The following is an 11,672-nucleotide window of genomic DNA, read 5'->3' on the forward strand; positions in this document are numbered from 1 at the left end:
GAATCAGTTGGAAAGGTTTTGTTCCTGTGGTATAACCACAGCTTGTTGATAGGTGAATTTTCCACCTCTTCCTCTTGGTTTGTGGCTGCCCCTCTTGATGTTATTTCTGCCTCTTCCTCTACCTCTAGGTGATAGGTGAGCTCTTTCAACAATCTTATTAATTTCAGAGCTTACATTTATCTCCACTAAGGCATTAGAATTGAAAGTTTCAATTAGTTGTGCCGCATGATCATCAGTTGTATGGTTCACAGGTTGATCCTCATTCTGAAAGCTTTCACTGTCAACACTTTCAAAATCGTCAGATTCTTCAATGCTCATATCATCCTCATAGTCACTATCTTCCTTGCTGTCCTCTTCCCCATCATCCTCAAAGGATAATTCTGCCATTTGAGTATTATTGGAGATGTACATGTTTTCACTCTCTTTATCCTCTTCTAAGCTGGTACCACTAATAAGTTTAAGATATGTGTTATGGGCATCTCCTGGAACAATTACATGGTTGTTTTTGTTGTTGTTTTGTCATGGTCCGCTTCTGCTGTTGCCTTCCTCCTCAATGAGATTGGTGTTGTTCTCATCATTGGTATTATTCTCCTGGAACGAGTGTCTACTGTTTTGATCATTGTCGACGGGATTGTTGTTGTCTTCTTTGTTGCTAGTATTCTGCTCCGATGGTTTGGTTGTTGTATCAGTTTTCTTACTGCTTGGTTGGCCTTTTTCCAAGGTTGTGTTTTGGGGTTGAGCTTCATTGCTACTGGTGATTTGGTTCTTCTTTTTCACTCTGACCCTCTTCTTTTTGTTAGTATTTTGCTCACTCCTCTGTATGTTGTTTTGTTTGGTTTCTTCTTCCATTTTGTTTTTACCTTTACCAGGTACATCTTCCTTCATGGGAGGCTTCTGCATCTCGGTAGGCTCATTGATAACAATTCCAATTTTTACCTTATCTCTCACAACTTGGTTCACTGATTGATGATTCTGGCTTTGCATTCCATTCGATCTTTGATCTTCCAGGTTATGTTCATTAGGTTTGCTGGCCATCTCCATATGACTATTGTTCTGAAACCTCACTTTGGCACTCTTCTTCTTAGAAACCGTTTGAAAATCATCTTCTTTTGGCTTATCTCTTTTTTGTTCCTTTTCCTTGTTGAGTTGAGCTTCCTTTTGAGCTTTTATTCTTTCATCGCGAATCTTGTTTCTGCATTAGCTCTCATAGTGACCTTGCATTTTGCAATACACACAATAGCTTGGAACCTTTTCATATTCAATGTCAAGCCACTTTCCATCATCAGTTCCATCTAATCTTTTATAGCCTAGCCATATTTGATCAAGTCTAGGCTTTAAAAGATCAATTTCGACTTTAACCTTTGCAACATTGCCTCTAGATTTAGAATAGGTTGCCAGGTCCGGAGCCACTGCCATACCAACATCTTGCACTAGTCTAGAAATAATATTCCATTTAAATAGGTGCCAGGGGAGTTGGTGAATTAGGATCCAAACAGGAACAATGGTCGTTTTCTCCTCTGGTTTGAAATCCGGAGTCCACTTGAGAATTTTCATAGGGGAATCGCCAATGTCTATATAGTCCTTAGCAAAGACGTGATTGTAATCAACTTTATTAGCAAAATCGAGGTAAACATGCTTAGGGTCGAAATATGCTATCTTGACCGAGGCAAAGAGTTGGAATTGCCTAATGAAAGGTTTTCTAATTTCCTCCATGGATGGTTTACCTCGATAGTACTTACCAATGATGGTGAATCTGCATTCTTTTGCTAAATTAACAAAGTAATCCTGCGCCTTGAAGAAAACCGCCGGTTTACCAAGATGTGTGCCATGTTGAATCTCAACCATGGTGTCATGTCAGTAGATTTGAGGTTGGTTTGGACAGTAGCAGCAAAAGTTGGTTTAGAAACCAATTGTTTACTTTTGGTGGAATTACTCCCTTGAAATCCGTCAGTTTGTTGTTTAGGAAAGGTGGGGTTGGGTATTTGTTTGCTATTTTGTGTTTGCATGATTTGTTGGTCTCCTTTAGTAAGGTCGTTTGTGTGACTGATTTTGGGTTGGGGTTGATCGAAATTAGTGGAGATTTTTGGGTAAGCAGGGTGGTTGTTAATCTGGGTGTGTTTCTGGGTGATGTTAACATCAGAATTGGGTGTTTGGTTGGTATCAGGAGAATTATTTTGGGTGTTTTCTGTTGGTGTTGTGACTGTAGCTGTGATTCCGGTGGTGGTTCCGTCGGTGGCCTTGGGGTTATTAGTCGTTGGGCTAACCGTTACCTGGTCAGAGGGAGTTTTGGGGGGGGGGGGAGGTAGCTGAGTTGTCGATGTCTCCTTAGTTTGGTCAGGTGGTTCAGGTGGACGGGTGGGGTCTACCTTGGTGTTTGACATTTAGAGAGAAGGGAGAGAAAACTTTTAGAGAGAGGATTGGATTTTCAGTTGTCGTATTTTAGCCAATGAGAATGGTTGTATCAAATTCCTCACTCTCTCTCTGTTTCTGTGTTTTTCCCCTTTTGTCTGTTTTTCTTTTTGTGTGTGGTGAGTGTTGATATATAGCCTGTTTGGCCAAGCTTATTTTTCGCCAAAGGTGCTTTTTTTTGGCCAAAAGTATTTATGGCCAAAAATTGAGGTGTTTGGCCAAGCTTCTGGAAGGAAAAAAAGTACTTTTGAGGAGAAGCAGAAGCAGTTTTGGAGAAGCAGAAAAAAGTAACTTCTCTCCAAAAGCACTTTTTTGAGAAGCACTTTTGAGAAAAATACACTTAGAAGCAGTTTTTTAAAGCTTGGCCAAACACTAGTTGTTGCTTAGAAGTGCTTTTCAAACTAATTAGCCAAGCACAAACTGCTTCTCACCAAAAGTACTTTTGAGAAAAGCACTTTTGAAAAAAACACTTCTCAAAATAAGCTGATTTTTGCAGTTTGGCCGAACGGGCTAATAATATGTGTGAAGGAATAAAGGAAGTGGGGCCTCCTGAAATTCCCTGGAAAGTGCTTAGCTAGCGTTTGGACATAGATTTAGTTGAAACTTAAAAAAATAATTTTTGAAGTAATTTTGAAAAATAATTTTTGGAAGTTGAAATTATGTTTGGACATGCATTTTATTTGAAAAAAATTTGAAGTTTTGTGAGTGGGAGAACAAGTTTCACCCAAAATCTAGGTAGATTTTGGGAACTTGAAAAATAATTTCAAAATTTTGTCGAAAATAGATCATTAATCTATGAACAAATAATGTTTTCACAAAAGATTTGGAATAACGTTGTCAAAATGTATGGCCAAACGGGGCCTTAGAGTATGAGTGAAATATGTGCAAATAATGGAAAAATCTAGGCCCCATTTGGCCATGAGTTTTCCCAAAATAAATTTGGGATTTATTTTCAAAACTCATGTTTGGCCATAAATTTTGCTCATATTTTGGCCAAATCCCAAATCCAAAATTTCAAATCCCAAAGTCAGCTATTGAGTTGATTTTGGACCAAAATTCAGCAACTTGGGAATTATATACATGTTTTTCCAAAATAAAGTTGGAAAATATGTTTTGAAAATGTATGTCCAAACATATTTTCATCTTCAAACCAAACTTCACCTAAATCAAATTTTTCAAAATAAATTTGGGATTTATGGCCAAACGCTAGCCTAGTGAAATTAAAGTGCACGGTGTGTGCCATTTTTGTGACAAAGTGACGTGAGGGTTGATTCTAAATCAAGATCAAAGGGAAGGTATGGATAACAGGAGTTTGTTATTTTCTCTTCTTTAGAAGAGAAAGTTTTTCGACATGTCTGCTTGGATCTCTTTTTTAAAAAGTCTGAGGGCCTTTCAGTCATTTCTCAGTAGCTACATACGTGCCTTTTGTGCTCTTCCCAGATATACGTGTACGTTTTTTCCTATTACCACATGTATCTTTTTTCTCTTTCAATGTATGTATTCCTTGGCAAAGCAGACACAAGAAAAACCATCAGAGAAACGCTCCAGAGCCAAGACGAGTTCGAAATCAGGTAAAAATTTCTTTCTGAATTTCAGATTTGAATTTGATTCAATGTTATTTTGCTCGATTATTGCTCTGTATCAGCTTTACTCCTTAGTTTCTAGCTTTTAATCCATTCTCTGTGAGTTGTGTTTGTACCTGTGATTTGTGCTGAATTTTTCTACTTTCTCTCTCAAATCTCTTGAACTAAATCAATTAACCCACAGAAGAATCGGAAATTCTCGAGCTGGGGTTTTGATGGATGAATTTGGGAAATTTTATTGTTTTCTATCTGTTTCTTCTTCTTTTTTGTTTTAAATTCATCCTCGCTGTTTGTAACCGCTGGTGAAAGGTGACAGAGATGCACCGAAAATAGACACTGTAAATAAGTTCACGAGGTAGACTTGCATATATTTTAGTTTAACTCTTTGCTGGACAAATTTTACTGACCTCTCCGTCTTTCACTTTGCTATTTGCACATGTCTGGACTACCTCCTGCAAGTTCTTTTAAGATTCAGTCTGTTTTTGTGAAGTTTTTAGGAGGTATCCAGATATTAGTCTCCTATAGTCTAAAATGCATGTCCCTAAAATGTAGAAGTATACTCCCAATACGTTAGCCTTTGTTGAATACTATTGTAATAATATTGTATTTCAAAGTTAATAAGAAAGTTGTATATTTAAATCCCACACTACACCATTGTGACCATGTAATAGTGAAGATGCAGAGAAATGATTCCAACTGAAGGTTCTTATTTTGATACTCAATATACTAACAAATTAAATGAAATAAAATGACACCTGTGGTAATGAAATTAAATTTAGTCTAGACAAACAATTTTTGAATTTCAGGCAAAGTTGACTTTTTACTTCGCTGATCTGTACTACGAAGCTTCACCTCCACTCTTGATTTGGTTGGCATTTGTATTTTAGAGATAAAAATCTGTTTAACGTTGCCCTATTTCAGATTTACATTATTGCTCAACCTTCTGAAATGAGAGACAAACAACAGAACAAGGAAAGAGGGAGGTGTAGTAACTTTTAAAATAGTAGTACCACGGAAGCATGGAATGTCATTTGGGATCTTCATTTTAGGAGGAATTGGGAGTTAGAGGAATTTCAGAGTCTTCTTAAAATGATTGACAAACAAACCATTTCATTAGAGAGTTTGGATTCTTGGAGATGGGACTTAAGGAATGATGATCGCTTCCGAGTGAATTCTTATAATAGTATTCACCATTTTACTTCATATAAAAAAGTCTTATTACAGTAAGTTGCTCACGAGAGATCAAATTATTCTTCCCAAAATTCTTAAGTTGCTCGCTAGAGATCAATTAGTCTTCCCCCAATTCTTAGTTTGGATCCCAAGGGTACCTACAGAGGTGTGTTTTTCCGTATGGTTGGTGGCTAGAGCGATTGTAACTGCCGAAAATTTGAGTAAGAGGAGGATCTCCTATGTTACTTGGATTTAATGTAAGTTGTACCGAGTGAGAGAGAAATAAGATATTGTTTGAAGGAAGTGAACTTGATTTTCTACATTTGAAGAACATTCTCTTATCTTTGATATCTTTTCCAGTGCAGCAGTAAGGTCCCTATTTATATTAAAGAATGGGTGTCTTTTGCAGAGAACCATTTATTTTTGCAGATTATCTACATTTTAGTATACTTCTTCTATACGAGAGGGTTTTCTCCATTGTTAATGAATTTATTCCTTGATAAAAAAAATCCTCATTATTCAGCATTTGCTACTGTTTTGTTTTCATAGTGTAGAATATAAGTCCTAAATGAGCTTAAGTTTTTTGCGAAAAAACTTCATGCTAGGATGCACGCCAGAGAATCGTGAAAGGATTTTTTTGATAGAGGACTTTGGGAGGATTTTCCTCTTATGAACTTCATTTATAGTTACTGAGATGATGATATTAAATCATTCTTTTAGCTCATCAGTGTTTTCTTTTGGTGCACAAAGTAACCCGTCAATTGATTGTCTATTTTGTATCAAGTTTCGTATGGAGATAATCATACTCATATTCTTAATTCCATTTTGTGGAGGCATGCAGTTTTTCAATTTATCTTCTTTATTATTGCAGTTCTTGCGATCCGTTGCGGTTGTTTTCTACCTCTGTTATTCAGTGGCACTCGAACCGGAAGGTAAATTTTCCAATCTCTCGTCATTTATTTTTAAATATTGTACGTTTTTGTTTGACCTCTTTTAAAAAATTATAACACACATATATAAGTATTAGACAATGTTGAAAATATATTGTGGATTTTGTACCAGCTATGTCAAATTTACTGCTATTTTCCCTTAATTCGTGTGCCCTATTTGATGGTACGACCAGTTTTTATGTTAGGCTTTGAAGGTGGATGGGATAACTACAAATTTTTATATGTAGAGTGATTGGTTACGATTTTCTCGGAAAGATTGAGGTGCTCTTTTTTTATTTTTCATAATTGTTTATTTAACTTCTTTCGATCGTTCAGTCCTTTGAGCCGCATGTTGAATTTTTTAGTGGATTGTCTTGGTGGAAAGGTCTAACCCTTGGAATTCATTTGCCCGACAAAATTTGAATTGGGGATATGTTTACAGCCTAATCGTTAATGCTTTTCTGTTATGAGAATGAGCTGAAATAAATTTAGTCATTTTCTCCTAATCAGATTTCAATGGATTGCTTGCTTTTCTTCTTAATTTACAGCCTTTCTCCAACATCTTTGTTGCGCCTGTATGTTACTGATGGTTCTACTGTTATGTTTTGTTTCATCTTCTTTGTATCAGGTTATACTCTACATTGTGATAATTGCATGTTCTTGTGTCTACTCAACATTTTCGACTTCGGTGAGTAAAACTTTTCCCCTAAGGAATGCAGATTACCTTTTAAAAAGTATATTCTTCCAATATGATGGCTAAAACTTGATATAATCTGTGCAAAAAAGTGTTTAGCAAGAGCCTGATGTGACGTTGCTATTTATTTAAAAGGTGTTAGTCTTTCTTTCATGTAGTTTGCTGTTAAAAATTGGCATTTAGAAATTGATTCACCTTAATTGAAAAGGTAAAGAAACTTCCCTGCGTTTTACTGGGTAAAACGTCAAGTTGATAACAACCTCTAACTCCTATTTAATAAACAAGCTTAGAGAGTTTTAAATATCTTAAACTGAAGAAAATACAAGATTGTTCTTGTGAAAAAGAATATCTAAAGTTATTATTAGTTCAGTAACACATCAACATAGATATGAAGTCAGAAGAGACATAAATGACGAGGAAATTAAAAAGAGTAACAAATCAAATTTTGTGGAGTGTTTATCTAAGGTGATAATGAGTTCACCTTGAACTACAAGCATGATAAGAGTTGTCTGATCCTTTACTGAAGTTTGCAGCTTCATCTCTATATGTAAAATATTTTTATGTTGCAGATTTGAGAAGCCTATGCAGTAAAGTATTCTTCTACTTATCGTTGTATTATCAGGACTTGCATGGTCATATGTGATTGTTTTCCTAATGCCTGCAAAGAGAAGTTGATAATTATTAAACAATTGTTTTTTGACAACTCAAATATGTACCAGATCATCTTATCTTTGCAGGTGGAAATTATCCACTTAATGAAACTCGAGTAGGTGGAAACAAAAGTCTCATTGAGCTACTAGAAGATGCAAAGAGTAATCAATTACAGGATTTTCTACAATCTTTAAACAAATGAAGGTAACATTAAAACATGATTGTACACGTCTTTTAACCTAGAAATGAATAGCCACGTACTTGTTCTTTTCTATTTTGCTTCTATGGCTCAAAATCAAAAATCTTCAGCAGCCTCTTTGATTCTCTTGCCTTCTAGCTGTGAGTAGTTCTGCTAATTTTTTTTGGGGTTTAGTTTCTCTACACTAATTAATTCTTCGTTCTTATAACTTTTTTCCCTGTTTTATTGCACCATATTTACTTCTGGTTCTTGCAATGCAGATTTTCTAGCAAGATCACAAAATTATTGACGACTATTCACCGATCTATGGCAAACTTGAAAAATGGTATGTGTTTCTTGGCCTTACCTTTGACTTCTCATATTTTCCTTTGGGTATGATACTTTCTTATCTTCTTCTTTGTCGAATCCTCCTGATAACTTCTCTACATGATTGCATTGAGTTGCTTCTTTTTAATTAACATTCACTCTCTGTCTGGCAATTTGCTTTAGCATATTCAATTTATTTTTCCAATCTCCAACTTGATCAAATCAAGCATTACCCCTTTTTTGCGTGCATCTCTTATTAGTTAGCTTATGGTTGTTGAACTATCAGGTTTTTTTTTTTTTTGGGTTATTGAGGAGTATTAGACTAGGATTGCTTTCAACAATATAAAGTTGTGCATTCCTCTGACTTGGGGGAAAATATATAGGTTTAGAATACTTATAGAAGGTATTATGAAGCAGTATTAATTTTCTTATTTAAGTTCATCAAAATACAGTTGCGGAATTTTGTGTCCCCTATAAGTATGTAAAGAAACCAAATTGAATTAGTTTGTTCTTATTACATCCATTCGTTATATAATAATTTTTTTGCTTATTAGTAGAAACAAAAAAGACGAGGTTCTAAATATAGTTCTTAATATGAGCAAGAGTGAGGATTTTTATGTTCTCTTTGATGTTCATGTTTCTCTTCTTGCTGTAATTAAACACTAACACTTTTACCATGGGTTATGGTTCTTCATCTTACTTCTAAAGATATTATATTTGTTGATTGGAGGTTTTGAAGTATTCAGTCTTCTCAAAAAAAATTCACGGTTGTCTTTTGTAAACCAATCTAGCAGCTAATTCCTAACTAATTCATATTCAACCGTGAGGAGTATTTGTGTATTCATGAACTTTTTTTCACGCAGGAGCTTTTTTGAAGCATGCTATATTTAAAACTACTGCCTTTTCTGAAAGCTATACGGAAGGAAAGACAGGATTGCATAGGAATTGTGTAGGACAGACAATGCTCTAAAAGGTATGTCAAATTACAATCAACTAATCCATCTTCACTGCTCTCTCTCTCTCTCTCTCTCACTCTCTCTCTCTGTCTCTACTATTTTCATATATATACTTTTCCTGTTTTCACATAAAGGAACCAGACGCTAACCAACAATCATGACATGTATCGACTTTTTGTCAGAGCAACAATGGTGCTATGGTGCTTGCCGATAACATGCTGGTTGCATAAATGCATCATCACCTTTTGCCTGTATCAGATACTTGAGATTTGTAAATATAATATGTATGTGAATATTACCACTATAGATCAACTATTGTTCGAAGTGCATGCAAATAGATCACGTATTTTCAACTCTTAATAAGGGGAGTTGTTATATTCAATTGATAAACAAAATGGAATATATGTAGTACCTTGATGTTTGTATTCAATTATATTTTCATACCAGCAAATATTGGGCCCGTGCCAGCACAGGCCATCCCCGCCTAGTTTTGAATAAAAAAGAATCTTTTCATGTGCCCATTCCCTAATCCCTATTCCTTGATTTTCCTTATTGATTTCTTTTAGAGGGTAATAAATTAAATACTACTACAATTAAATTGAAGTTGCAGGATAAAGATATTAATTACATAGGAAATATTTGTTGAAAGCTTGGAAATTAAACTAGCCTAGATGAAAATGTGTTCTTTTGGAAACTTTTCTATCTTTTGTAACTACAAAATAAAACTAACATCGAAAAGCATGAATATTTTTGTTGATTTTTAATTTTCCATAAATAAAACCTATAAAAGGGTGAAACTAAAGCTAAAATATCAAGATTAAACTTAAAAGATATTTAAATGCTAAAAATGATGAAAAGAATTAAATATGTTCAAAAATTAGATGTTCACAGCAAATTACATACGCTTAGTAAAATTTTCCGACGAAGCGGTGTTGTGTGACAGCACTTCGTCCAACATATGTCCGCCCCTGATCTTATCAATGTTATAAAATCACAGATACTAGCAAATTTCTATTGAAGAAAATAAAACAATAATTGTGTCTTATATTTTGTTTACCGATTTCCTGTAAAAGAAGTCATACAATTAAAAGAATATTCGTAACGTGTAATCAAATCGATCTCCCAGTCTCTAGGAGGATCGTTGATTTTCATATTGAAGTTGCCAAAATAAGGAAATTTCACTATTTCTTTTGATGATGATAAACTTAATGAAAAAATAGGTGCGCTAGAATCTGGTGGAAGTGATCATATTCACTTGAAATCAACAGCAATATAAGTAATTAAATGTGTATTAGGACAATAAATCAAAGCAAATAACATTTCACATCTTTCAAATGCTACTAGGGGAAGCGTCTCTAGTCTTGATTGGAATTGATGTAAACACAGTAAGAAATGGTCCCTGCTTGTCACTTGCACAACGACAACGACTCCTACTATCAGTGACTAGAGAGGAAATCTTGCAAGCTGTTCAAGAGTTACCGATGGACAAGGCACCTGACATATATGGGTATTCGGCTGAATTCTTTAAGGAATTTTGGCCAGTCATTGGAGCAGAGACGGATTTAAGATTTGAACCTTATGGGTTGCCCGCATTTGAGAAAAGTTATACTTTCGACAAGTAAGAAACTTTTCCAATGTTGGTTGGTCAGTTTTTAAAAGAAAAATAGAAACAAAGAAGTGCCTACGGGTGTTGTTTTGTGGGGAAAAAACAAAAAAAGTGATTGTGTACAATTGAATTCGAACACTCGCAAGATATTTAGGGACGTGGCTTAAGTTGGTTCCTCCATTTGCCACTGGACAAACAGCTGCGTTTACTTATGGGTTCCAAACTAAAAATAGTTATACATTTAATAGATATCTCAATGCAAATACAAAGTCCGGATAAAAGTTGTTGGGTTCCTGGAAATCCATACCTGATACTATAGATCCTCCCCTGCATTGGAGAAGATGTGACTAAAGCAGTAAAGGAATTCATTAATACTGGCAAACTAGTGAAAGAGATAAATTGTACTACTGTTACATTGGTCCCAAAGACCTCATATCCATCATTTTTCAAGGTATATAGACCAATTTATTGTTGCACAACACTATATAAGATCATAGCAAAAATATTAACTGAAAAGCTAAAGCCAGTAATGGATCAGATAGTAGGTCCATATTAATCAGCTTTCATTGGAGGAAGGAACATACTAGATAATGTGATTATAACACATGAACAGATGAAAGGCTATTCACAGAAGTCATCCTCTCCCAGATGTATGATCAAGGTGGATATAAGAAAAGCTCATGATTCTGTGGAATGGAGTTTCTTAGAAGGAATACTACTAGAGTATGAATTTCAAACCAGGATGGTCAAGCTTATCAGGTAATGTGTGAGTACCGTAAGCTACTCCTTATTGATCAATAGTGTGTTGAATCCAAGGTTCAATGTAAAGAAAGGTCTGAGACAAGGTGATCCAATGTCATCTTACCTCTTTCTCCTAGTGATAGAATACTTAAACAGATCCTTGAAGAAACTGAAGCTAAATCAAAACTTCAATTACCATCCAAAGTGCTCAAAGATGGAGATAGTCCATATATACTTTGCAGATGACCTACTGATTTGTTTCAGGGCAGACTATATATCTATAAAGCTTATGATGGATTGCTTTACTCAGTTCTCTGATGCATCAAGGCTAAAAGCCAACATGGAAAAGAGTTCAGTCTACCTGGCAGGGGTCTCTACTCAATTTAAGGAGCAAATCCGGACACAACACCGCTTCACTCTAGGTACAC

At 35.2% G+C, this 11,672-nt stretch overlaps 1 long non-coding RNA gene across 3 annotated transcripts; it reads left to right on the plus strand.

Annotated features, from left to right (window-relative positions):
- Nucleotides 1-3,873: 3,873 nt before the first annotated feature.
- On the plus strand, nucleotides 3,874-9,345 carry LOC109214332. 3 transcript variants are annotated; one of them, XR_002066158.1, is made up of 7 exons: nucleotides 3,874-3,980; nucleotides 6,034-6,094; nucleotides 6,720-6,779; nucleotides 7,505-7,640; nucleotides 7,896-7,960; nucleotides 8,805-8,914; nucleotides 9,032-9,345. It is a non-coding gene; the product is annotated as an uncharacterized LOC109214332 (long non-coding RNA). The 3 variants fall into 3 exon arrangements; XR_002066160.1 differs by having other exon boundaries at nucleotides 3,875-3,980; nucleotides 9,080-9,345; XR_002066159.1 differs by having other exon boundaries at nucleotides 3,876-3,980; nucleotides 7,523-7,640.
- Nucleotides 9,346-11,672: the final 2,327 nt, after the last annotated feature.

Source organism: Nicotiana attenuata, unplaced genomic scaffold (assembly GCF_001879085.1).
Source record: "Nicotiana attenuata strain UT unplaced genomic scaffold, NIATTr2, whole genome shotgun sequence".
Lineage (NCBI taxonomy): Eukaryota > Viridiplantae > Streptophyta > Magnoliopsida > Solanales > Solanaceae > Nicotiana > Nicotiana attenuata.